Below are 26,257 nucleotides of genomic sequence, written 5' to 3'. Positions count from 1 at the left end.
CTTCTATCGCAAGGCCATCAGACTGTTAGTCATCACTAGCCGGCCTCCACCCAGTACCCTGCCCTGAACTTAGTCACTGTTACTAGCTGGCTACCACCCGGTTACTCATAACTGCACTTTAGAGGCTGCTGCATTCAAAACTTATTGAGACCCCTTCACTTTTTTCAGATTTTGTTACAGTACAGCTTTTTTCTAAAATGTATTAAATTGTTTTTCCCTTCATCAATCTACACACAGTAACCCATAATGACAAAGCAACATTTTGTTTTTGCTAATTTATTACAACAAAAAAACTGAAAAATCACATTTACCAAAGTATTCAGACCATTTACTCATAACTTTGTTGAAAGACCTTTTGCAGCGATTGCAGCCTCGAGTCTTCTTGGATAATACACTAAAAGCTTGGCACACCTGTATTTGGGGAGTTTCTCCCATTCTTCTCAGCAGATCCTCTCAAGCTTTGTCGGTCGGATGGGGAGCATCGCTGCACAGTTATTTGCATGTCTCTCGAGAGATGTTCAAGTCCGGCCTCTGCCTTGGCCACTCAAGGACATTCAAAGACTTGTCCTGAAGCCACTTCTGTGTTGTCTTGAATGTGTGCTTAGGGTTGTTGTCCTGTTGGAAGGTGAACCTTTGCCCCAGTCTGAGGTCCTGAGGACTCTAGAGCAGGTTTTCATCAAGGATCTTTCTGTGGGGCCTCCTGGGTGGTGCAGTGTTCACCAGAGACTCTGGGTTCGCGCCCAGGCTCTGTCGTGTTCCCTCTGGCCATTCTACCATAAAGGCCTGATTGGTGGAGTGCTTTGGGGTTGGTTGTCCTCCTGGAAGGTTCTCCCATCTCCAACAAAGAACTCTGAAGCTCTGTCAGAGTGACCACCAGGTTCTTGGTCACCTCCCTGACCAAGGCCCTTCTCTCCCGATTGCTCAGTTTGGCTGGGAGGCCAGCTCTAGGAAGAGTCTTGGTGGTTCCAAACTTATTCCATTTAGCAATGATGGAGGCCCTTGTGTTCTTGGGGACCTTCAATGCTGCAGACATTTTTTGGTACGCTTCCCCAGATATGTGTCGCGGAGCTCTACAGACAATTCCTTTGACCTCATGGCTTGGTTTTTTGCTCTGACATGCATTGTCAACTGTGGGACCTTATATAGACTGTGTGCCTTTCCAAATCATGTCCAATCAATTTATTGTACCACAAATGTACTCCAAATCAAGTTGTAGAAACATCTCAAGGATGATCAATGGAAACAGGATGTCCCTGAGCTCAATGTTGAGTCTCTTAGCAAAGAGTCGGAATTCTTTTGTAAATAAGGTATTTCTGTTTTTTTATATAAATTTGCAAACATTTATAAAAAACTGTTTTCGCTTAGTCATTGTGGGATATTATTGTAACGAGTGCGCTGAGAGTCTGGAAGCAAGTTCAGGCAGCGAGGGTTTTAATTAAAAAAAGAAAGAATGAACACAAATCATAAACAACGCACCGACATGAAAACAGAGTCAATAACACCTGAGGAAAGAACCAAGGGGAGTGGCAGACATAGGGAAGATAATCAAGGAGGTGAAGAAGTCCAGGTGAGTGTCATGAGGTGCAGATGCGCGAGACGATGGTGACAGGTGTGCAGGATATTCAGTAGCCTGATGACCTAGAGGCCGGGGAGGGAGTATACGTGACAGTACCCCCTCGCCAACGTGCAGCTCCAGACGCAGGACGCCGTCAAAGGGCATGAGCCTGGGGATCAGGAGCGGACCGGTCAACCCTGCTGATGCGTGAGAACCTGTCACGCCAGCTGAGGCATGGGAACCTTTCGAGTCAGCTGGAGCGCGGGAACTTGCCAGGTCGGTTGAGGCAGGGGAGCCTGGTGATCTGGATGAGGCATGAAATGCTGATGAGCCGGTGGAAGCAGGGAAGCCTGGCAATCTGGTTGAGGCATGAGAGCCTGTAGCAGTTCCCGGACCCGACGTCATTACTCTGACACAAAAAAATGTATGAAAAAAACACTTCCTGATGCTTCCCTTAGGTGAGGTGTTATTCTGTAACGAGTGCTCTGAGAGTCGGGAAGCAAATGTTGGGGCATAATCAGAATTGGTTGGTAAAATAGGTAAGATGTTTTATTTTCATGATATGCTTATGAGTTATTTCTCATAAGAATGTATTTTGTTGTACTATAGTGGTGGCCATTGGCAGTTATCTGTTCTATGTCAAGACTAAGTTGCATGGTCCGCAGAGAGGGGAGAGGTCAAGGTGTCATCATGTGTAAACATATCTTTTGCTCCACTGTGTCTGTGTGCCAGTCACTCCCTACTTCACTCCCTACTTTTCCCATCGGGGAGAGGAGGATGGCAGTGTCTGGAATCATTCTATGCTCCCCGTGAGCTTGTCCAGGATTGGTTGTATTTAGAATTGGTTGTATCTAAATGACAATTTTATATATGCCTGTTGATATGGAGGATTGGTTTATAGTTCTGGGTTTGAGTAAGGAGACAAAGCTGAACGATTTATTATGTCTATGCTGTCTGACTATGTGTGTTCTTTGCTATTAAAGGATCTCAGTTGCAATGTAGAAGGGTCTCTCAGAGAATTCATTGATAGACACTGAATTGATCTGAGAGTCACAGGGTTGTGATAGAGCTCATATAATTAAAGATGGGCTTTGAGAACTAACTCTGACTTGTGTTGTGGTTTGCTCCCATGATTTGGTAAATAGAGGAAATTTCCACGACACAAGTTCAGAGTGTGTTTTAATAAATAAATGAAACAATGAACACAAAACACAAACAACGCACCAACAGAGTCAATAACAATTACAGAACTTTGGAAGAAAAAAACAACAACCTAACCTTAGTTTTCAAAACCTCCCACAATTACTCTCTCCATGTCAAGTCCATTTAACTCACGAGATTCAATTTCTTGCTCAAAGCTATGAGCGGGCCTTTCACGATCGTCGTAAGAAGCGGACCAAAGCGCATCATTTAATAGATGACAAAAAACCCGAAGTAAACTGTACAAAAACAATAAACAAATAACGCCCCCCCGGCTCTGCCCAGGGTCCTTTCCCGTCTAGGATCTCCTGCCAAGTCCACTACTCCAAATAGTGCTGCCTCTCCCACTGCTGGTGCTGTTGCTCCTGCTGCTGCTGCTTCTCCTGCTGCACCTGTTGCTTCTCCTGCTGCTGCTGCTTCTCCTGCTGCACCTGTTGCTTCTCCTGCTGCTGCTGCTTCTCCTGCTGCACCTGTTGCTTCTTCTGCTGCTGCTTTTGCTGCTGCCTCTGTTTACCACACCGCTTGGTCCTTGGTTGGTGGGTGATTCTGTCACGATCGTCGTAAGAAGCGGATCAAAGCGCAGCGTGGTGTGAATGCATCATTTAATAGATGACAACAAACCCGAAGTAAACTGTACAAAAACAATAAACAAATAACGACCGTGAAGCTATCATATGAACTGTGCTGACACAAGCAACTGACATAGACACACAACATAGAATGCCCACCCAGCTCACGTCCTGACCAACACTAAAACGAGGAAAACACACAAGAACTATGGTCAGAACGTGACAGGGCCTGTGGCTGTGACATTTGCCTCCTTCAAAGGCTGTTCTGAAGATGTAGAGTCTATTTTTTTATTTGAAGTGGTAACTATAACCTGGGTGTCCTCTTTAGCCTGTCTACAAGGCTTGCTGCCACCAAATGCGCCTTGGTTCGGGCATGTTCTAAACCTTTTTTCTGATGGCTCTGTTGTTGTTTTTTACGCCTGAAGCATAGGATATTAAATGACTGTAGATTCCACCCACTCTATTACTAGTTTAATCCTGCCAGCAGTTTCTAGACCTAAGCTCACTACCTTTTTTGCATGTTGTACAGCCCAACTTTGAATTTTGCATGACAAGCCAGGGGTTATACGTTTGCTTGTTCTTGAACTGCCAATTGCACCTGCTCCTTGCACCTCGTCGGTGGATGCATTGCCCCCCTCCCTTGTCTCCTGCTGAGACTGACTCTGCTGGTGGAGGTGCTGGCGGTGATGCTGAACTGGGGGATTAGCATCTTTGCTAGCTAAGGCATCGCCATCAGGAACAGTTTGCCCCTCACTCCTCTCCTCTGGCACTGACTGATCTCTGGCTCGTTCTGGGTTCGATTCACCATCTTTCTCTGGATTTTTTAAATTTTTATCAAAATCGATTGCCTTTTCATATCCATTTTTTATGTGACTTTCCCTAAATTCAAATTCAGTTGGGAGACGACTAGCCTGGGCTACGTGACATGATTAAGTAGGGACCTCTTCACCAGCTGACCACCATTACCAAGACCTGTGTTAAGATCAGTTAATTACCCCACTGGCCCTCCCCTGATTAACTTCTAAAAACATATAAGAGAGCAGGTCTGGAATCAGTGTGGCAGGATAGGATGATTACACAGAAGGATCACCGCGCTTTATGATGGTCTTTCTGGGGGGGTGGGAGAAGTAACGAGGAGGTAACTTGATTTAACGCTGATCGCTTTTATTAGAATGTCTACAGTGCGAACAGTTAAACAATTAATAAATCATGCCGTGAGAGGTGCCAGATCTGGGCAAATAGGTGCCGAAACAAACAAAGTCAAATCAGAGAGGTGCTGGATCCTGCCGGCTCAAATGAAGCACTGGCGGCAGGGACTGGAAGACTAGTCAGGATCGAGGCAAAGATGAACGGAGCAAAGAACAGAGATATCCTTGATGAAAACCTGCTCCAGAGCGCTCAGGTCCTCAGACTGGGGCGAAGGTTCACCTTCCAACAGGACGACAACCCTAAGCACTCAGCCAAGACAACGCAGGAGTCTCTGAATTTCCTTGAGTGGCCCAGCTAGAGACCGGACTTGAACCCAGCTGTACAGCAACGCTCCCCATCCAACCTGACAGAGCTTGAGAAGATCTGCAGAGAAGAATGGGAGAAACTCTCCAAATACAAGTGTGCCAAGCTTGTAGTGTCATACCCAAGAAGACTCGAGGCTGTAATTGCTGCCAAAGATGCTTCAACAAAGTACTGAGGAAAGGGTCTGAATTTTTTAAAATGTGATATTTCAGTTTTTATTTGAAATGTACCTGTATTTGCAAACACTTCTAAAAACCAGTTTTTGCTTTGTCATTATGGATATGTAGATTGATGAAGGAAAAAAACTATTTAATCAATTTTAGAATAAGGCTGTAATGTAACAACATTTAGAAAAAGTCCAGGGGTCTGAATATTTTCCAGAATGCACTGTGTGTGTATGTGTGTGTGTGTGTGTGTGTGTGTGTGTGTGTGTGTGTGTGTACAATACCAGTCAAAAGTTTGGACACACCTACTCATTCCAGAGTTTTTCTTTATTTTTTATTACTTTCTACATTGTAGAATAACGGTGAAGTCATCAAAACTATGAAATAACACATATGAAATCATGTAGTAACCAACAAAAGTGTTCCTTCAAGACTGTTGGAAAAACATTCCAGGTGAAGCTGGTTGAAAGAATGCCAAGTGTGTGCAAAGCTGTCATCAAGGCAAAGGGTGGCTACTTTGAATACTTTGAAATATAAAATATATTTTTGGTTACTACATGATTCCATTTGTTATTTCATAGTTTTGATGTCTTCACTATCATTCTACAATGTAGAAAGTGGTAAAAACAAAGAAAAACTCTAGAATGAGTAGGTGTGTCCAAACTTTTGACTGGTACCTATATACATTTTTTTATACTCCGGACTCGGACACTAATCACCCTAATATTTCTATACTTTTACTTTTAGATTTGTTTGTGTTGTTATATATTGCTGCACTGTTGAAACTAGGAACATAAGCATTTCGCTACACCAGCAATAACATCGGCTAAATATGTGTATGCGACGAATACAATTTGATTTAATCTAAAATTCAGAGACACACACACTCACAAACAAACAGACCCCTGGATTTCCGTTTTCCTCCAAGCAGCTAGCCTAAACTCTTTCCTGGATTTATTGTAGAGGCTGTCACTTCCACGTGTGCCGGCTGTTAACAAGAAGATAATGTCACCCTAAAAGCATCCCTTTCACACGCTGTCCCCAGTTCCACGTAAACCCAATATAACATTCGTATTTAAAATATTTGGCTTCATGAACCATGCCATTCTAGACTGCATAGCCAACGTAAGTAGAGTTATTTAGTGAGAATGGACTTGTAAACTGTCTGTAGTAGAATAGTTTAATAGAAGTTCCACGCAGGAGCGCCTAACAAATTTGCCATGCGCTTTTTGCCGTAGCATTTTCATGACAACAGTGTGCACATAGAGCTGCTGGCCTTTGAAGACGATACACACACTAAAATCCGAAATAAATTATTGCTGTGTTTTGTTGTTTGGTCTAAAAAAAAACATTGGAGCAATGGCTACATTTTAAAGGTATGAAAAGCAAAGCACAGCTATAGTTCTGGATTGTCAAACAAAGGCAGAACAAGTGCACTGTCTTTCAACGTGACAAGCGCAATAAAGAACGTCCAAATCCGATGTCATCACATACCTTTTTCACAAAGAGGTCTTCCAATCCAAGTAGCTAACTCCAGACCGGTTTAGCATGTTCGTTTATGTAGCCGACTTTACAGAAGCCGAAAGATTCTGTTATTCCGAAGACTGTGCAAATCAAATAAATAGCCACTGTAGAATAGCTGTCATATTAGTCCCAAAAAAGTACATTTAACATAACCGACATGTGAAAATCAACAGTCTAACTTTCTCAGCACAGTATATCCCGCTATTCTTGAGCCCACGTTTCACCCCTGAACGGGTTTAATTCCCACCGCTCAGGGTCACCATATGCACATGATCTCAAACCCTTATTTAAATGTTTTAATTGCCCTGCCCACGGTGCCATTTCTAGTATTGAGAGAGGGTCAAGAGATGTACGTCAGATTATTCATATTTCAAAATGCTTAATTAATGTAGAATTCATATTATAGCCCCCTGCTCAATCTCTGTCATGATACATTTTAAAGTCATAACACTGACGAACATATATAATTATTTGAACCCTGCATGGTTCAAACACACGGAGTGACACGTCAATGCAAAAGCTTTGTGCAGGTAGTTTATGCAAGGCATTTCTTTGGTATATGATGTTATTAACCTTTTCCCAGATTTTGGCAAATGTTGATAGCTTAGAAAACCCTTGCATTATTGATGTATATAAACTGTTTATGTTAGATGTCCTCTAATATATTGTAAAAACAAATAAATAATATGAAAAATGTGGCACTATGTAGGCCTAATAAAGTATAAACTACACCCACGAACATTAAATCTACCCCAAGCATACCCCAATGTTTGCATATTTTGCATTACTCATCTCATATGTATATACTGTATTCTATCCTATTTGATTGTATCTTAGTCTGTGCCTCTCTGACATTGCTCATCTCATATGTATATACTGTATTCTATCCTATTTGATTGTATCTTAGTCTGTGCCTCTCTGACATTACTCATCTCATATGTATATACTGTATTCTATCCTATTTGATTGTATCTTAGTCTGTGCCTCTCTGACATTGCTCATCTCATATGTATATACTGTATTCTATCCTATTTGATTGTATCTTAGTCTGTGCCTCTCTGACATTGCTCATCTCATATGTATATACTGTATTCTATCCTATTTGATTGTATCTTAGTCTGTGCCTCTCTGACATTGCTCATCTCATATGTATATACTGTATTCTATCCTATTTGATTGTATCTTAGTCTGTGCCTCTCTGACATTACTCATCTCATATGTATATACTGTATTCTATCCTATTTGATTGTATCTTAGTCTGTGCCTCTCTGACATTGCTCATCCAAATACTCATATATTCTTAATACCATTCCTTTTCTTTAGATTGTGTGTATTGTTAGATAGTACTTGTTAGATATTACTGCACTGTTGGAGCTAGAAACACACGCATTTCGTGCAATAACATCTGCTAAACACGTGTATGTGACAAATACAATTTGATTTGATTTGAAAAATATGACGGTAGAAATTCATACTTAAAAGTTATGCTCTGTTGATGTTTTTCTTGTAGAGGCTACATGTTCATCTTGCTGTTACATGTTTGGCTCCCTAATCCCTAATCCGAGAAAAAAAGCTGTTCTATTATTATCTATATGCATTTACTGAGTTGGGAAAAGCGTATTTCTTAAATCTAATGTCCTTTACCCAGATCAGTTGTTTTTTTCGAAAGGTGCACGTTTGAATAGTGCCGCTAGATGACAGCAGATGTCTGCAAAATAATAAGGTTAGGTGGGACAGTTCATTTTGGCTTTGTTTCTGCGACGCTGGGATATTCATATAACATAAAATAAATGGAATAGAAATAGATATAAATTCTACATTTCACTGGTATTCGTAAAACATGTGTTTATGTGAGTTTTTTTTTTATTTTTATGTTTCGTGTGCCTATTGATTGGTTGTGTAAACGGTTGTTGCTTAATTAATACTTCGATGTAGGCTACCTGTATCAATAGTCATATAGAATCAAATAAAATAAATTGTAAAACAAGAATAATTTATTTTTATTTTTATTTATTTCACCTTTATATAACCAGGTAGGCTAGTTGAGAACAAGTTCTCATTTGCAACTGTGACCTGGCCAAGATAAAGCATAGCAATTCAATACAAAAACACAGAGTTACACATGGAGTAAAACAAACATACAATCAATAATACAGTAGAACAAAAGAGAGCAAAAAGTCTATGAGTGCTGTGAGTGCAAATGAGGTGAGATAAGGCAATAAATAGGCCATTGTGGCGAGGGTAATTACAATATAGCAATTAAACACTGGAATAGTAGATGTGCAGAAGATGAATGTGCAAGTTGAGATACTAGGGTGTAAATGAGCAAAATAAATAAATACATACTGTATGAGGATGAGGTAGGTAGATTGATGGGCTGTTTACAGATGGGCTATGTACAGGTGCAGTGATCTGTGAGCTGCTCTGACAGCTGGTGCTTAAAGTTAGTGAGGGAGATATGAGTCTCCAGCTTCAGAGATTATTGCAGTTCCTTCCAGTCATTGGCAGCAGAGAACTGGAAGGAAAGACCACCAAAGGAGGAATTGGCTTTGGGGGTGACCAGTGAGATAGTGAGATATACCTGCTGGAGCGCATGCTATGAGTGGGTGCTGCTATGGTGACCAGTGAGCTGAGATAAGGCGGGGCTTTACCTGGCACATACGTATGCATAATGTAATACAATAATAGAAAACCATATTTTTGATATATAAATTGATTTTTTTGTCTTTAATAAACAACTTCAGAAAATATACAGTGCTATTTTTTTTTTAATAAAAGGTTGTCAATTTCAACTGATGATTGATTAAAACAATTACAATAGATTTACAGTGCACCGTGGGAAACGTAGTTCTTATGGCCATATTCCCGAATGAATTATACGCATACTGAACTTGCTTTGGCCCCTTGGAGATTCCCTTCCTGGGGTGTTTGATGTAACGTAGGCTACATGGTGACTGTATTCAGCACCTAACCTAACTCAATGAATGATAAATGAGAGCTAGTAAAACAAATAGCTCAAGGATGCACTGGAGTGAGAAGGGCATATTGAACAGTGTACTGTCTTCGGCAGCTGGCGCTCGTCAAAGTGCCATTTCTGAGATAACTTCTCATTTGGCGCATACAGAAAAGTAAACACGTTCGAAAATCAAGAAAGGACCAGCTTGTCGTCAACCTCACATCACCAGCTACGTGTCTTGAGGTAAGAATCCTTTCGACGTAGAATCAGAAAGAGAAAGCCTGTGACAATATCGATTATGTCCATATATATTCGCGGTATACGGTTGTCTTTGTTTACAATTGTCCCCCGGCTTCCTTGTCTCCCGCTGTCCCGCGTCATCCCAGTATGGGATTTCTTACTGCTACATTGTAGGCAAACTGACAAACTCGTGCTGCTTTCTTGTGGAACTTTGTTGCGAGTTGTTTTATTTGGCCGCGGTAGGAACATGACAGGTCAACTAGCCATTGCTCTCTAGCTAACCCCTCATGGCTATGAGCAACATAGGATCTGGTTCGACTGTCTGTCTGCCTGCCCTGTATGGCTAGTCTAGCATGCCATAGAGAGGAGTAGAATAGACTAGCCTGTACTTCATTCCTAAACGCTAAATGGAAATAAAATGTGACATGGCCTATGGAAGAAACGTTGTCAAATAAATGACTGTAATGCTTTCCCAATATGTATGCGTCTTGCACTTTAAAACTGCTGTTTAAAGACTGCACTGTCGTAGCCATAATACTTTGTCTACTGAATGCAGCTTTCTGGTTGTGTGCTTGGGAGATGTGGATTAAAACCACTCGTATGTCAAAGCTTGTGTTATACTTCACAGTCAGGACAACTTTCCATGCTGGCAACCTAAATGTAAATCATATTTATGCCATTTGCCTCACTGGGTGGAGACAGATTGTGCTTTCGTTTGTGACTACTGAATGAACTACATCTCTTGCTGGCACTGACTCTCTCAAATGCACAGTCTCTTGCTCTGTCTCTGTCTGAGACCCAGCTGGTCTGCCTCACTGACAGGTGTCTACAGGAACAGGTGCATTGTAACAAAGGGTTACAGTACTGTGTGGGGGTGGGGGCGAGATAGAGAAAGATCATGCTGGGTGCGGTGGGGGATGGAGAAAGATCATGCTAGGTGCGGTGGTGGGGGGTGGAGAAAGATCATGCTGGGTGCGGTGGTGGGGGGAGATGGAGAAAGATCATGCTGGGTGCAGTGGGGGGAGGGGGGGGGGATCATGCTGGGGGGGGGATGGAGAAAGATCATGCTGGGTGGGGGGATGGAGAAAGATCATGCTGGGTGGGGGGATGGAGAAAGATCATGCTGGGTGCGGTGGGGGAGATGGAGAAAGATCATGCTGGGTGCGGTGGGGGGAGGGAGATGGAGAAAGATCATGCTCGGTGGGGGGAGATGGAGAAACATCATGCTGGGTGGGGGGAGATGGAGAAACATCATGCTGGGTGGGGGGAGGGAGATGGAGAAACATCATGCTGGGTGCGGTGGGGAGGGAGATGGAGAAACATCATGCTGGGTGCGGTGGGGGGATGGAGAAAGATCATGCTGGGTGCAGTGGGGGGGGATGGAGAAAGATCATGCTGGGTGCGGTGGGGGAGGGAGATGGAGAAACATCATGCTGGGTGCGGTGGGGGGAGATGGAGAAAGATCATGCTGGGTGCGGTGGGGGGGGAGATGGAGAAAGATCATGCTGGGTGTGGTGGGGGGTGGGGAAATGGAGAAAGATCATGCTGGGTGCGGTGGGGGGGGTGGGGAAATGAGAAAGATCATGGTGGGGGGTGGGGAAATGGAGAAAGATCATGCTGGGTGCGGTGGGGGGTGGGGAAATGGAGAAAGATCATGCTGGGTACGGTGGGGGGTGGGGAGCTTGAGAAAGATCATGCTGGGTACGGTGGGGGGTGGGGAGATGGAGAAAGATCATGCTGGGTGCGGTGGGGGTGGGGAGATGGAGAAAGATCATGCTGGGTGTGGTGGGGGGGAGAAAGATCATGCTGGGTGTGGTGGGGGGAGAAAGATCATGCTGGGTGTGGTGGGGGGAGAAAGATCATGGTGTGGGGGGGAGAAAGATCATGCTGGGTGCGGTGGGGCGGGGGGGGAGATGAGAAAGATCATGCTGGGTGCGGTGGGGGAGGGAGATGGAGAAAGATCATGCTGGGTGCGGTGGGGGGTGGGGAGATGGAGAAAGATCATGCTGGGTGCGGTGGGGGTGGGGAGCTGGAGAAAGATCATGCTGGGTACGGTGGGGGGTGGGGAGATGGAGAAAGATCATGCTGGGTGTGGTGGGGGAGAAAGATCATGCTGGGTGTGGTGGGGGGAGAAAGATCATGCTGGGTGTGGTGGGGGGAGAAAGATCATGGTGGGGGAGAAAGATCATGCTGGGTGCGGTGGGGGGAGAAAGATCATGCTGGGTGCGGTGGGGGGAGAAAGATCATGCTGGGTGCGGTGGGGGGTCGTAGATGGAGAAAGATCATGCTGGGTGCGGTGGGGGGAGATGGAGAAAGATCATGCTGGGTGCGGTGGGGGAGGGAGATGGAGAAACATCATGCTGGGTGTGGTGGGGGAGAAAGATCATGCTGGGTGTGGTGGGGGGAGAAAGATCATGCTGGGTGTGGTGGGGGAGGAGAAAGATCATGCTGGGTGCGGTGGGGGGAGAAAGATCATGCTGGGTGCGGTGGGGGGAGAAAGATCATTCTGGATGCGGTGGGGGAGAAATATCATCTGGGTGCGGTGGGGGTCGTAGATGGAGAAAGATCATGCTGGGTGCGGTGGGGGGGGTGGGGAGCTGGAGAAAGATCATGCTGGGTACGGTGGGGGGTGGGGAGCTTGAGAAAGATCATGCTGGGTACGGTGGGGGGGGTGGGGAGATGGAGAAAGATCATGCTGGGTGTGGTGGGGGGGGAAAGATCATGCTGGGTGCGGTGGGGGGGGAGATGGAGAAAGATCATGCTGGGTGCGGTGGGCGGGAGATGGAGAAAGATCATGCTAGGTGCGGTGGGGGGATGGAGATGGAGAAAGATCATGCTGGGTGCGGTGGGGGGAGGGAGATGGAGAAAGATCATGCTCGGTGGGGGGAGATGGAGAAACATCATGCTGGGTGCGGTGGGGGAGGGAGATGGAGAAACATCATGCTGGGTGTGGTGGGGGGAGAAAGATCATGCTGGGTGTGGTGGGGGGAGAAAGATCATGCTGGGTGTGGTGGGGGGGGAGAAAGATCATGCTGGGTGCGGTGGGGGAGAAAGATCATGCTGGGTGCGGTGGGGGGAGAAAGATCATTCTGAATGCTGTGGGGGGGAGAAATATCATCTGGGTGCGGGGGGGGTCGTAGATGGAGAAAGATCATGCTGGGTGCGGTGGGGGGAAATGGGGAAGATCATGCTGGGTGTGGTGGGGGGGGATGGGGAAGATCATGCTGGGTGTGGTGGGGGGATGGAGAAAGATCATGCTGGGTGTGGGGGGGGATGGAGAAAATATCATGCTGGGTGCGGTGGGGGAGGGAGATGGAGAAAGATCATGCTGGGTGCGGTGGGGGGTGGGGAGATGGAGAAAGATCATGCTGGGTGCGGTGGGGGGTGGGGAGCTGGAGAAAGATCATGCTGGGTGCGGTGGGGGGTGGGGAGCTGGAGAAAGATCATGCTGGGTGTGGTGGGGGGGGAGAAAGATCATGCTGGGTGTGGTGGGGGGAGAAAGATCATCCTGGGTGTGGTGGGGGGAGAAAGATCATCCTGGTGTGGTGGGGGAGAAAGATCATGCTGGGGGGGGGGGAGAAAGATCATGCTGGGTGCGGTGGGGGGAGAAAGATCATGCTGGGTGCGTGGGGGGGAGAAAGATCATGCTGGGTGCGGTGGGGGTCGTAGATGGAGAAAGATCATGCTGGGTGCGGTGGGGGGGAGATGGAGAAAGATCATGCTGGGTGCGGTGGGGGAGGGAGATGGAGAAACATCATGCTGGGTGTGGTGGGGGGAGAAAGATCATGCTGGGTGTGGTGGGGGGAGAAAGATCATGCTGGGTGTGGTGGGGGAGGAGAAAGATCATGCTGGGTGCGGTGGGGGAGAAAGATCATGCTGGGTGCGGGGGGGGAGAAAGATCATTCTGGATGCGGTGGGGGAGAAATATCATCTGGGTGCGGTGGGGGTCGTAGATGGAGAAAGATCATGCTGGGTGCGGTGGGGGGTGGGGAGCTGGAGAAAGATCATGCTGGGTACGGTGGGGGTGGGGAGCTTGAGAAAGATCATGCTGGGTACGGTGGGGGGTGGGGAGATGGAGAAAGATCATGCTGGGTGTGGTGGGGGGAGAAAGATCATGCTGGGTGCGGTGGGGGGAGATGGAGAAAGATCATGCTGGGTGCGGTGGGCGGGAGATGGAGAAAGATCATGCTAGGTGCGGTGGGGGGATGGAGATGGAGAAAGATCATGCTGGGTGCGGTGGGGGGGGAGGGAGATGGAGAAAGATCATGCTCGGTGGGGGGAGATGGAGAAACATCATGCTGGGTGCGGTGGGGGGAGGGAGATGGAGAAACATCATGCTGGGTGTGGTGGGGGGAGAAAGATCATGCTGGGTGTGGTGGGGGGAGAAAGATCATGCTGGGTGTGGTGGGGGGGGAGAAAGATCATGCTGGGTGCGGTGGGGGAGAAAGATCATGCTGGGTGCGGTGGGGGGAGAAAGATCATTCTGAATGCGGTGGGGGAGAAATATCATCTGGGTGCGGTGGGGGGTCGTAGATGGAGAAAGATCATGCTGGGTGCGGGTGGGGGGGGAGATGGAGAAAGATCATGCTGGGTGCGGTGGGGGGAAATGGGGAAGATCATGCTGGGTGTGGTGGGGGGATGGAGGAAGATCATGCTGGGTGTGGTGGGGGGATGGAGAAAGATCATGCTGGGTGCGGTGGGGGGGGAGATGGAGAAAAGATCATGCTGGGTGCGGTGGGGGGAGATGGAGAAAGATCATGCTGGGTGCGGTGGGGGGTGGGGAAATGGAGAAAGATCATGCTGGGTGCGGGGGGGGTGGGGAAATGGAGAAAGATCATGCTGGGTGCGGTGGGGGGTGGGGAAATGGAGAAAGATCATGCTGGGTGCGGTGGGGGTGGGGGAAATGGAGAAAGATCATGCTGGGTGCGGTGGGGGTGGGGAGATGGAGAAAGATCATGCTGGGTGCGGTGGGGGGGGGGAGCTGGAGAAAGATCATGCTGGGTACGGTGGGGGGTGGGAGCTTGAGAAAGATCATGCTGGGTACGGTGGGGGGTGGGGAGATGGAGAAAGATCATGCTGGGTGTGGTGGGGGGAGAAAGATCATGCTGGGTGCGGTGGGGGGAGATGGAGAAAGATCATGCTGGGTGCGGTGGGCGGGAGATGGAGAAAGATCATGCTGGGGTGCGGTGGGGGGTGGAGATGGAGAAAGATCATGCTGGGTGCGGTGGGGGAGGGAGATGGAGAAAGATCATGCTGGGTGGGGGGGGAGGGATGGAGAAACATCATGCTGGGTGCGGTGGGGGGGGGGAGATGGAGAAACATCATGCTGGGTGTGGTGGGGGGGAGAAAGATCATGCTGGGTGTGGTGGGGGGAGAAAGATCATGCTGGGTGTGGTGGGGGGGAGAAAGATCATGCTGGGTGCAGTGGGGGGGGAGAAAGATCATGCTGGGTGCGGTGGGGGGGAGAAAGATCATTCTGGATGCGGTGGGGGGGGGAAAGATCATGCTGGGTCTGGTGGGGGGGGAGAAAGATCATGCTGGGTGCGGTGGGGGGAGAAAGATCATGCTGGGTGCGGTGGGGGGGGAGAAAGATCATTCTGGATGCGGTGGGGGATGGGGGAGAAATATCATGCTGGGTGCGGTGGGGGGGGTGGGGAAATGGAGAAAGATCATGCTGGGTGCGGTGGGGGGTGGGGAAATGGAGAAAGATCATGCTGGGTGCGGTGGGGGGTGGGGAAATGGAGAAAGATCATGCTGGGTGCGGTGGGGGGGGTGGGGAGCTGGAGAAAGATCATGCTGGGTACGGTGGGGGGTGGGGAGCTGGAGAAAGATCATGCTGGGTGCGGTGGGGGGGTGGGGAGATGGAGAAAGATCATGCTGGGTGTGGTGGGGGGGTCGAGATGGAGAAAGATCATGCTGGGTGCGGTGGGGGGAGGGAGATGGAGAAACATCATGCTGGGTGCGGTGGGGAGGGAGATGGAGAAACATCATGCTGGGTGCGGTGGGGGGTGGGGATGGAGAAAGATCATGTTGGGTGCAGTGGGGGGATGGAGAAAGATCATGCTGGGTGCGGTGGGGGAGGGAGATGGAGAAAATATCATGCTGGGTGCGGTGGGGGGAGATGGAGAAACATCATGCTGGATGCGGTGGGGGGGGGATGGAGAAAGATCATGCTGGGTGCGGTGGGGGTGGGGAAATGGAGAAAGATCATGCTGGGTGCGGTGGGGGGTGGGGAGATGGAGAAAGATCATGCTGGGTGCGGGGGGGTGGGGAGCTGGAGAAAGATCATGCTGGGTACGGTGGGGGGGTGAGGAGATGGAGAAAGATCATGCTGGGTGTGGTGGGGGGAGAAAGATCATGCTGGGTGTGGTGGGGGGAGAAAGATGGAGAAAGATCATGCTGGGTACGGTGGGGGGGAGGAGATGGAGAAAGATCATGCTGGGTGTGGTGGGGGGAGAAAGATCATGCTGGGTGTGGTGGGGGGACAAAGATCATGCTGGGTGCGGTGGGGGGGAGATGGAGAAAGATCATGCTGGGTGCGGTGGGGGGGAGATGGAGAAAGATCATGCTAGGTGCGGTGGGGGGATGGAGATGGAGAAAGATCATGCTGGGTGCGGGGGGAGGGAGATGGAGAAAGATCATGCTGGGTGCGGTGGGGGGAGGGAGATGGGGAAAGATCATGCTCGGTGGGGGGGGGATGGAGAAACATCATGCTGGGTGCGGTGGGGGGAGGGAGATGGAGAAACATCATGCTGGGTGCGGTGGGGGGGGATGGAGAAAGATCATGCTGGGTGCGGTGGGGCGGGGGAGATGGAGAAAGATCATGCTGGGTGCGGTGGGGGAGGGAGGGAGATGGAGAAAGATCATGCTGGGTGCGGTGGGGGGTGGGGAGATGGAGAAAGATCATGCTGGGTGGGGTGGGGGGGTGGGGAGATGGAGAAAGATCATGCTGGGTGGGGTGGGGGTGGGGAGATGGAGAAAGATCATGCTGGGTACGGTGGGGGTGGGGAGCTGGAGAAAGATCATGCTGGGTGCGGTGGGGGGTGGGGAGATGGAGAAAGATCATGCTGGGTACGGTGGGGGGTGGGGAGCTGGAGAAAGATCATGCTGGGTACGGTGGGGGTGGGGAGCTGGAGAAAGATCATGCTGGGTGTGGTGGGGGGGGGGAGAAAGATCATGCTGGGTGTGGTGGGGGGAGAAAGATCATGCTGGGTGTGGTGGGGGAGAAAGATCATGCTGGGTGCGGTGGGGGGAGAAAGATCATGCTGGGTGCGGTGGGGGGGGGAGAAAAGCATGCTGGGTGCGGTGGGGGGGGGAGAAAGATCATGCTGGGTGCGGTGGGGGGAGAAAGATCATTCTGGATGCGGTGGGGGGAGAAAGATCATGCTGGGTGCGGTGGGGGGGAGATGGAGAAAGATCATGCTGGGTGCGGTGGGGGGGGAAATGGGGAAGATCATGCTGGGTGGTGGGGGGGGAGAAAGATCATGCTGGGTGTGGTGGGGGGGATGGAGAAAGATCATGCTGGGTGTGGTGGGGGGATGGAGAAAGATCATGCTGGGTGTGGTGGGGGGATGGAGAAAGATCATGCTGGGTGCGGTGGGGGGGGAAATGGGAAAGATCATGCTGGGTGTGGGGGGGGGGAGAAAGATCATTCTGGATGCGGTGGGGGGGGAGATGGAGAAAGATCATGCTGGGTGCGGTGGGGGGAAATGGGGAAAGATCATGCTGGGTGTGGTGGGGGGGTGGAGAAAGATCATGCTGGGTGCGGTGGGGGGGAGAAAGATCATGCTGGGTGCGGTGGGGGGGAGATGGAGAAAGATCATGCTGGGTGCGGTGGGGGGGGGGAGAAAGATCATGCTGGGTGTGGTGGGGGGGGGATGGAGAAAGATCATGCTGGGTGCGGTGGGGGGGGAGAAAGATCATGCTGGGTGCGTTGGGGGGGGGGAGAAAGATCATGCTGGGTGCGGTGGGGGGAGGGAGAAAGATCACACTGGGTGCGGTGGGGGGGAGGGAGAAAGATCATGCTGGGTGCGGTGGGGGGGAGGGAGATGGAGAAAGATCATGCTCGGTGCGGTGGGGGGGGGGGAGATGGAGAAACATCATGCTGGGTGCGGTGGGGGGAGGGAGATGGAGAAAGATCATGTTGGGTGCGGTGGGGGGATGGAGAAAGATCATGCTGGGTGCGGTGGGGGGTGGGGAGATGGAGAAAGATCATGTTGGGTGCAGTGGGGGGATGGAGAAAGATCATGCTGGGTGTGGTGGGGGGGGTGGGGAGATGGAGAAAGATCATGCTGGGTGCGGTGGGGGAGGGAGATGGAGAAACATCATGCTGGGTGCGGTGGGGAGGGAGATGGAGAAACATCATGCTGGGTGCGGTGGGGGGTGGGGATGGAGAAAGATCATGTTGGGTGCAGTGGGGGGATGGAGAAAGATCATGCTGGGTGCGGTGGGGGAGGGAGATGGAGAAAATATCATGCTGGGTGCGGTGGGGGGGAGATGGAGAAACATCATGCTGGATGCGGGGGGGGGGATGGAGAAAGATCATGCTGGGTGCGGTGGGGGTGGGGAAATGGAGAAAGATCATGCTGGGTGCGGGGGGGGGTGGGGAGATGGAGAAAGATCGCGGTGGGGGGTGGGGAGCTGGAGAAAGATCATGCTGGGTACGGTGGGGGGTGGGGAGCTTGAGAAAGATCATGCTGGGTACGGTGGGGGTGAGGAGATGGAGAAAGATCATGCTGGGTGTGGTGGGGGGAGAAAGATCATGCTGGGTGTGGTGGGGGGAGAAAGATCATGCTGGGTGCGGTGGGGGGAGATGGAGAAAGATCATGCTGGGTGCGGTGGGCGGGAGATGGAGAAAGATCATGCTAGGTGCGGTGGGGGGATGGAGATGGAGAAAGATCATGCTGGGTGCGGTGGGGGGAGGGAGATGGAGAAAGATCATGCTGGGTACGGTGGGGGTGAGGAGATGGAGAAAGATCATGCTGGGTGTGGTGGGGGGAGAAAGATCATGCTGGGTGTGGTGGGGGGGGACAAAGATCATGCTGGGTGCGGTGGGGGGGGAGATGGAGAAAGATCATGCTGGGTGCGGTGGGGGAGATGGAGAAAGATCATGCTAGGTGCGGTGCGGGGGGGATGGAGATGGAGAAAGATCATGCTGGGTGCGGTGGGGGGAGGGAGATGGAGAAAGATCATGCTCGGTGGGGGGGGAGATGGAGAAACATCATGCTGGGTGCGGTGGGGGGAGGGAGATGGAGAAACATCATGCTGGGTGCGGTGGGGGGATGGAGAAAGATCATGCTGGGTGCGGTGGGGGGGGGGAGATGGAGAAAGATCATGCTGGGTGCGGTGGGGGGTGGGGGAGATGGAGAAAGATCATGCTGGGTGCGGTGGGGGTGGGGAGATGGAGAAAGATCATGCTGGGTGGGGTGGGGGTGGGGAGATGGAGAAAGATCATGCTGGGTACGGTGGGGGTGGGGAGCTGGAGAAAGATCATGCTGGGTACGGTGGGGGGGGGAGATGGAGAAAGATCATGCTGGGTACGGTGGGGGGTGGGGAGCTGGAGAAAGATCATGCTGGGTACGGTGGGGGTGGGGAGCTGGAGAAAGATCATGCTGGGTGTGGTGGGGGGGGGAGAAAGATCATGCTGGGTGTGGTGGTGGGGGAGAAAGATCATGCTGGGTGTGGTGGGGGGGGAGAAAGATCATGCTGGGTGCGGTGGGGGGAGAAAGATCATGCTGGGTGCGGTGGGGGGGAGAAAGAGCATGCTGGGTGCGGTGGGGGGGGGGAGAAAGATCATGCTGGGTGCGGTGGGGGGAGAAAGATCATTCTGGATGCGGTGGGGGGAGAAATATCATGCTGGGTGCGGTGGGGGGGGGAGATGGAGAAAGATCATGCTGGGTGCGGTGGGGGGGGGAAATGGGGAAGATCATGCTGGGTGTGGTGGGGGGATGGAGGAAGATCATGCTGGGTGTGGTGGGGGGATGGAGAAAGATCATGCTGGGTGCGGTGGGGGGGGAGATGGAGAAAGATCATGCTGGGTGCGGTGGGGGGGGGAAATGGGGAAGATCATGCTGGGTGCGGTGGGGGGGGAAATGGGGAAGATCATGCTGGGTGTGGTGGGGGGATGGAGAAAGATCATGCTGGGTGCGGTGGGGGGAGAAAGATCATTCTGGATGCGGTGGGGGGGGGAGATGGAGAAAGATCATGCTGGGTGCGGTGGGGGGAAATGGGGAAGATCATGCTGGGTGTGGTGGGGGGATGGAGAAAGATCATGCTGGGTGCGGTGGGGGGAGAAAGATCATGCTGGGTGTGGTGGGGGGATGGAGAAAGATCATGCTGGGTGTGGTGGGGGGATGGAGAAAGATCATGCTGGGTGTGGTGGGGGATGGAGAAAGATCATGCTGGGTGCGGTGGGGGAAATGGGGAAGATCATGCTGGGTGTGGTGGGGGGGGATGGAGAAAGATCATGCTGGGTGCGGTGGGGGGAGAAAGATCATTCTGGATGCGGTGGGGGGAGATGGAGAAAGATCATGCTGGGTGCGGTGGGGGGAAATGGGAAAGATCATGCTGGGTGTGGTGGGGGGGATGGAGAAAGATCATGCTGGGTGCGGTGGGGGGAGAAAGATCATGCTGGGTGTGGTGGGGGGAGAAAGATCATGCTGGGTGTGGGGGGGATGGAGAAAGATCATGCTGGGTGTGGTGGGGGGATGGAGAAAGATCATGCTGGGTGGTGGGGGGGGATGGAGAAAGATCATGCTGGGTGCGGTGGGGGGAAATGGGGAAGATCATGCTGGGTGTGGTGGGGGGAGAAAGATCATTCTGGATGCGGTGGGGGGAGATGGAGAAAGATCATGCTGGGTGCGGTGGGGGGGAAATGGGGAAAGATCATGCTGGGTGTGGTGGGGGGTGGAGAAAGATCATGCTGGGTGCGGTGGGGGGGGGGAGAAAGATCATGCTGGGTGCGGTGGGGGAGATGGAGAAAGATCATGCTGGGTGCGGTGGGGGGGGAGAAAGATCATGCTGGGTGTGGTGGGGGGATGGAGAAAGATCATGCTGGGTGTGGTGGGGGGATGGAGAAAGATCATGCTGGGTGCGGTGGGGGGAAATGGGGAAGATCATGCTGGGTGTGGTGGGGGGGATGGAGAAAGATCATGCTGGGTGCGGTGGGGGGAGAAAGATCATGCTGGGTGCGTTGGGGGAGAAAGATCATGCTGGGTGCGGTGGGGGGAGGGAGAAAGATCACACTGGGTGCGGTGGGGGAGGGAGAAAGATCATGCTGGGTGCGGTGGGGGGAGGGAGATGGAGAAAGATCATGCTCGGTGGGGGGAGATGGAGAAACATCATGCTGGGTGCGGTGGGGGAGGGAGATGGAGAAAGATCATGTTGGGTGCAGTGGGGGGATGGAGAAAGATCATGCTGGGTGCGGTGGGGGGAGGGAGATGGAGAAAGATCATGTTGGGTGCAGTGGGGGGATGGAGAAAGATCATGCTGGGTGTGGTGGGGGGTCGTAGATGGAGAAAGATCATGCTGGGTGCGGTGGGGGAGGGAGATGGAGAAACATCATGCTGGGTGCGGTGGGGAGGGAGATGGAGAAACATCATGCTGGGTGCGGTGGGGGGGGGATGGAGAAAGATCATGTTGGGTGCAGTGGGGGATGGAGAAAGATCATGCTGGGTGCGGTGGGGAGGGAGATGGAGAAAATATCATGCTGGGTGCGGTGGGGGAGATGGAGAAACATCATGCTGGATGCGGTGGGGGGATGGAGAAAGATCATGCTGGGTGCGGTGGGGGTGGGGAAATGGAGAAAGATCATGCTGGGTGCGGTGGGGGTGGGGAGATGGAGAAAGATCGCGGTGGGGGGGTGGGGAGCTGGAGAAAGATCATGCTGGGTACGGTGGGGGGTGGGGAGCTTGAGAAAGATCATGCTGGGTACGGTGGGGGTGAGGAGATGGAGAAAGATCATGCTGGGTGTGGTGGGGGGAGAAAGATCATGCTGGGTGTGGTGGGGGGAGAAAGATCATGCTGGGTGCGGTGGGGGGGGAGATGGAGAAAGATCATGCTGGGTGCGGTGGGGGGAGATGGAGAAAGATCATGCTAGGTGCGGTGGGGGGATGGAGATGGAGAAAGATCATGCTGGGTGCGGTGGGGGAGGGAGATGGAGAAAGATCATGCTGGGTACGGTGGGGGGTGAGGAGATGGAGAAAGATCATGCTGGGTGTGGTGGGGGGGGAGAAAGATCATGCTGGGTGTGGTGGGGGGACAAAGATCATGCTGGGTGCGGTGGGGGGAGATGGAGAAAGATCATGCTGGGTGCGGTGGGCGGGAGATGGAGAAAGATCATGCTAGGTGCGGTGGGGGGATGGAGATGGAGAAAGATCATGCTGGGTGCGGTGGGGGGAGGGAGATGGAGAAAGATCATGCTCGGTGGGGGGAGATGGAGAAACATCATGCTGGGTGCGGTGGGGGAGGGAGATGGAGAAACATCATGCTGGGTGCGGTGGGGGGATGGAGAAAGATCATGCTGGGTGCGCGGGGGGCGGGGGAGATGGAGAAAGATCATGCTGGGTGCGGTGGGGAGGGAGATGGAGAAAGATCATGCTGGGTGCGGTGGGGGGTGGGGAGATGGAGAAAGATCATGCTGGGTGGGGGGGGGGGGGTGGGGAGATGGAGAAAGATCATGCTGGGTACGGTGGGGGTGGGGAGCTGGAGAAAGATCATGCTGGGTACGGTGGGGGTGGGGAGATGGAGAAAGATCATGCTGGGTACGGTGGGGGGGTGGGGAGCTGGAGAAAGATCATGCTGGGTACGGTGGGGGGTGGGGAGCTGGAGAAAGATCATGCTGGGTGTGGTGGGGGGAGAAAGATCATGCTGGGTGTGGTGGGGGGAGAAAGATCATGCTGGGTGTGGTGGGGGGGAGAAAGATCATGCTGGGTGCGGTGGGGGAGAAAGATCATGCTGGGTGCGGTGGGGGAGAAAGAGCATGCTGGGTGCGGTGGGGGAGAAAGATCATGCTGGGTGCGGTGGGGGAGAAAGATCATTCTGGATGCGGTGGGGGAGAAATATCATGCTGGGTGCGGTGGGGGGAGATGGAGAAAGATCATGCTGGGTGCGGGGGGGGGGAAATGGGGAAGATCATGCTGGGTGTGGTGGGGGGATGGAGGAAGATCATGCTGGGTGTGGTGGGGGGATGGAGAAAGATCATGCTGGGTGCGGTGGGGGGAGATGGAGAAAGATCATGCTGGGTGCGGGGGGGGAAATGGGGAAGATCATGCTGGGTGCGGTGGGGGGAAATGGGGAAGATCATGCTGGGTGTGGTGGGGGGATGGAGAAAGATCATGCTGGGTGCGGTGGGGGGAGAAAGATCATTCTGGATGCGGTGGGGGGAGATGGAGAAAGATCATGCTGGGTGCGGTGGGGGGAAATGGGGAAGATCATGCTGGGTGTGGTGGGGGATGGAGAAAGATCATGCTGGGTGCGGTGGGGGGAGAAAGATCATGCTGGGTGTGGTGGGGGGATGGAGAAAGATCATGCTGGGTGTGGTGGGGGGATGGAGAAAGATCATGCTGGGTGTGGTGGGGGGATGGAGAAAGATCATGCTGGGTGCGGTGGGGGGAAATGGGGAAAGATCATGCTGGGTGTGGTGGGGGGATGGAGAAAGATCATGCTGGGTGCGGTGGGGGGAGAAAGATCATTCTGGATGCGGTGGGGGGAGATGGAGAAAGATCATGCTGGGTGCGGTGGGGGGGAAATGGGGAAGATCATGCTGGGTGTGGTGGGGGGGGATGGAGAAAGATCATGCTGGGTGCGGTGGGGAGAAAGATCATGCTGGGTGGTGGTGGGGGGATGGAGAAAGATCATGCTGGGTGTGGTGGGGGGATGGAGAAAGATCATGCTGGGTGTGGTGGGGGGATGGAGAAAGATCATGCTGGGTGCGGTGGGGGGGGGGGAAGATCATGCTGGGTGTGGTGGGGGGATGGAGAAAGATCATGCTGGGTGCGGTGGGGGGGAGAAAGATCATGCTGGGTGCGGTGGGGGAGATGGAGAAAGATCATGCTGGGTGCGGTGGGGGGGGGAGATGGAGAAAGATCATGCTGGGTGCGGTGGGGGGAGAAAGATCGTGGTGGGGGGATGAAGAAAGATCATGCTGGGTGCGGTGGGGGGAGATCATGCTGGGTGTGGGGGGGGATGGAGAAAGATCATGCTGGGTGCGGGGGGGAGAAAGATCATGCTGGGGGGCGTGGGGGGGGGGGGAGAAAGATCATGCTGGGTGCGGGGGGGGGAGGGAGAAAGATCACACTGGGTGCGGTGGGGGGAGGGAGAAAGATCATGCTGGGTGCGGTGGGGGGAGGGAGATGGAGAAAGATCATGCTCGGTGGGGGGGAGATGGAGAAACATCATGCTGGGTGCGGTGGGGGGGGAGATGGAGAAACATCATGCTGGGTGCGGTGGGGGGGGATGGAGAAAGATCATGCTGGGTGCGGTGGGGGGGGGAGATGGAGAAAGATCATGCTGGGTGCGGTGGGGGGGGGAGATGGAGAAAGATCATGCTGGGTGCGGTGGGGGGTGGGGAGATGGAGAAAGATCATGCTGGGTGGGGTGGGGGGTGGGGAGATGGAGAAAGATCATGCTGGGTACGGTGGGGGGTGGGGAGCTGGAGAAAGATCATGCTGGGTACGGTGGGGGGGTGGGGAGATGGAGAAAGATCATGCTGGGTACGGTGGGGGTGGGGAGCTGGAGAAAGATCATGCTGGGTACGGTGGGGGTGGGGAGCTGGAGAAAGATCATGCTGGGTGTGGTGGGGGGAGAAAGATCATGCTGGGTGTGGTGGGGGGAGAAAGATCATGCTGGGTGTGGTGGGGGGAGAAAGATCATGCTGGGTGCGGTGGGGGGAGAAAGATCATGCTGGGTGCGGTGGGGGAGAAAGAGCATGCTGGGTGCGGTGGGGGGGAGAAAGATCATGCTGGGTGCGGTGGGGGAGAAAGATCATTCTGGATGCGGTGGGGGAGAAATATCATGCTGGGTGCGGTGGGGGAGATGGAGAAAGATCATGCTGGGTGCGGTGGGGGGAAATGGGGAAGATCATGCTGGGTGTGGTGGGGGGATGGAGGAAGATCATGCTGGGTGTGGTGGGGGGATGGAGAAAGATCATGCTGGGTGCGGTGGGGGGAGATGGAGAAAGATCATGCTGGGTGCGGTGGGGGGGAAATGGGGAAGATCATGCTGGGTGCGGTGGGGGGGGAAATGGGGAAGATCATGCTGGGTGTGGTGGGGGATGGAGAAAGATCATGCTGGGTGCGGTGGGGGAGAAAGATCATTCTGGATGCGGTGGGGGGGAGATGGAGAAAGATCATGCTGGGTGCGGGGGGGGAAATGGGGAAGATCATGCTGGGTGTGGTGGGGGGATGGAGAAAGATCATGCTGGGTGCGGTGGGGGAGAAAGATCATGCTGGGTGCGGTGGGGGAGATGGAGAAAGATCATGCTGGGTGCGGGGGGAGAAAGATCATGCTGGGTGTGGTGGGGGATGGAGAAAGATCATGCTGGGTGTGGTGGGGGGATGGAGAAAGATCATGCTGGGTGTGGTGGGGGGATGGAGAAAGATCATGCTGGGTGCGGTGGGGGGAAATGGGGAAGATCATGCTGGGTGTGGTGGGGGGATGGAGAAAGATCATGCTGGGTGCGGTGGGGGGAGAAAGATCATGCTGGGTGCGTTTGGGGGAGAAAGATCATGCTGGGTGCGGTGGGGGGAGATGGAGAAAGATCATGCTGGGTGCGGTGGGGGAGAAAGATCGTGGTGGGGGGATGAAGAAAGATCATGCTGGGTGCGGTGGGGGAGATCATGCTGGGTGTGGTGGGGGGATGGAGAAAGATCATGCTGGGTGCGGTCGGGGGAGAAAGATCATGCTGGGGGCGTTCGGAGGGGGCAGAAAGATCATGCTGGGTGCGGTGGGGGAGGGAGAAAGATCACACTGGGTGCGGTGGGGGAGGGAGAAAGATCATGCTGGGTGCGGGGGTTGAGAAAGATCATGCTGGGTGCGGTGGGGAGGGGGATGGAGAAAGATCATGCTGGGTGTGGTGGGGGGAAGATCATGCTGGGTGCGGTGGGGAGGGGGATGGAGAAAGATCATGCTGGGTGTGGTGGGGGGAGAAAGATCATGCTGGGTGCGGTGGGGAGGGAGAAAGATCATGGTGGGAAGGAGGGAGATAGATCATGGTGGGAAGGAGGGAGAAAGATCATGGTGGGAAGGAGGGAGAAAGATCATGGTGGGAAGGAGGGAGAAAGATCATGCTGGGAAGGAGGGAGAAAGATCATGCTGAGAAGGAGGGAGAAAGATCATGGTGGGAAGGAGGGAGAAAGATCATGGTGGGAAGGAGGGAGAAAGATCATGCTGGGAAGGAGGGAGAAAGATCATGCTGGGTGCGGTGGGGGGAGGGAGATAGATCATGGTGGGAAGGAGGGAGATAGATCATGGTGGGAAGGAGGGAGAAAGATCATGCTGGGTGCGGTGGGGGAGGGAGATAGATCATGGTGGGAAGGAG

General features: G+C 52.7%; 1 protein-coding gene across 1 annotated transcript in view; it reads left to right on the top strand.

The window, feature by feature from the left end:
• The first annotated feature begins 9,496 nt into the window (after nt 1-9,496).
• LOC112224076 (calpain-15-like) overlaps nt 9,497-26,257 on the top strand; it is a 105,149-nt gene continuing 88,388 nt past the window's right edge. The window contains exon 1 of the mRNA XM_024387370.2: nt 9,497-9,723. The gene's annotated coding sequence lies outside the window, so the exon portion shown is untranslated. The remainder of the gene's footprint in view (nt 9,724-26,257) is intronic.

The sequence above is a fragment of the Oncorhynchus tshawytscha genome, linkage group LG25, assembly GCF_018296145.1.
Source record: "Oncorhynchus tshawytscha isolate Ot180627B linkage group LG25, Otsh_v2.0, whole genome shotgun sequence".
Classification (NCBI taxonomy): domain Eukaryota; kingdom Metazoa; phylum Chordata; class Actinopteri; order Salmoniformes; family Salmonidae; genus Oncorhynchus; species Oncorhynchus tshawytscha.
This window is presented reverse-complemented; position numbering and strand designations above follow the sequence as displayed.